The sequence below is a fragment of the Olea europaea genome, chromosome 15 (assembly GCF_002742605.1).
Source record: "Olea europaea var. sylvestris chromosome 15, O_europaea_v1, whole genome shotgun sequence".
NCBI lineage: Eukaryota > Viridiplantae > Streptophyta > Magnoliopsida > Lamiales > Oleaceae > Olea > Olea europaea.
The window spans coordinates 16544712-16546723 of NC_036251.1; positions in this window are offsets into that span (position 1 = coordinate 16544712).

Consider the following 2012-nt stretch of genomic DNA (forward strand, 5'->3'; position numbering starts at 1 on the left):
GGGCTGAATTGAGAGAGATTCTGGCAAGAAGAAACAGCGGCTGGGGTCAACATATTATACATACAAGCTGCTGAATTTGGGCAGTGAAAAAAGGCAGAGCTGCTGGAAAAAAAAAGGGCAAAGAAAAAATCGGGCTACCAGCCGGTGAAAGTGATTACATATATACAAAAAAAAGGAAGCTGAATCTGCTGGAAATAAAAGGGCTGTCCACTGCTGGAATTAATATGTATACATGCAGACAAAAATCTGGAAGAAGAGGCAAAATATACATGCACAACAGGAGCTGAAATTGAAGAAAAAAAATCACGCAGAAAAAGACCGGCTCATAACTGGAATCAATCACGTTTCGTCGATTTCGCGGTGATATCTTTTCAATTTCATTTGTTTAATTATAGTATCATGTTTGGCTAATTCCTTTTCACGTATTGGATGATGACAAAATTGTTTAATTTTTAGTTTTAATTCGAGACATACGTTTTTATGTTAATTATTGTATTGTGATTCCAATAATATGCATAATTAGATTGTTCTAATGTTTGCACACCATTAGGATAATAAGTTGCTTTTTCTTAATGTTGGAAAACTCACGATAGGTAGAACACTATTATTGGGACACATGGGCAATAAATATTAGGAATAATATTTGTGGCGTGTGCGATCATAAGTGATAATCCTAATTGTCAATGCATGTTCGCCATATGAATTCGAACTAGGAATAGGATCGTCTCGTGGTAAACATAGGTTTATTATATCTTGGAAAAGAATAATAAATAATTGTGGAATTATCGATCGTCGCAATTGCATAAATTGAGATAATTAACACTAGATGAGAATTAGAACTAAGCGTTACTCAATGGCGTCTGAAATCCAGTACATTCACATATTCGAGTTTTAAATCAACCTCCATTACTTTTATAAATTTTAGTTTTAGAAATCTGTTAACTATTCACTCGATAGTTTTAGTCACAAACACGAATTCAAATTTATCAAATATCCTAGAATTAATCATTATTCCCTGTGGGACGATACTTTACTCATCACAATTATTACTTGTCAACGAACCCGTACGCTTGCGGGAATCTGACGAACAACAAGGAAGAGTGGAGCAACTCGGTAGAATCTATTTTTGAATTGGCAACCTATGTTCTAAATAGTTGTAGTTTAGGGTCGTCATGGAAGTTTTTGACAATGAACTATTTTTTCTGTAGTTTAGTGCATTAGAGTAGTCAGAGAATGTTTTTGAAATGTAATTTAAACACCATTCTAAGCTGAATATTTTTTGAATGAATGGTTATATTCCAGCAGTTTACTGGTTTATATTTCTGATTTTGAGAATGAATGAATGAAAAAAGAATTGTAGTTTACCCAACATGCGAGGACAATGTTTATTAGTGCATATTTTAGTAGTTTATTTTATTTCAATAGTTTATATTCTAGCAATGTACATACTGATGGACCTGATAAGCTTAGCATTAGCACCTGTTGATATACTAAATCAAGCTGGTGCGTTACATTGATTCAACTCAATCTAGTGCATCTCATTTATGCACCTCAATCAATCCCAATTTTTCAATAACCTCATAAGTTAACTTCTAATTTATACACAATATTGCCCAACTATCAAATCAACAACAAAAAGGAAACAAACCAAGTTAGAATTGAAATTCATTCATTCAATAATACAAAGTTCATAAAGCCAAGTTACAACTATTACAACCAACTATAAATACACATTACAACAAACGAGCTATTCTGCTTTTACGAAATGCATTACACCAAATAAAATTAGAGCATTTTCAACCCCTATTCCATTGATCAAAGCTAAGACACAAGTGATCTCCACATTTACTGTGATGGCTCATGGGCATACTATCGATCTCCATTCTATTAGTAACCATTATATCATTTTCATTTCTGCTGGCAAGTGACTGCGGTGGTGCACGTTGTGACGGTTTCCAACTACGGTCAACGGTGGTTGTTTTCTAGAGGAAGAAAGAGGGGGGGGTGGGGTG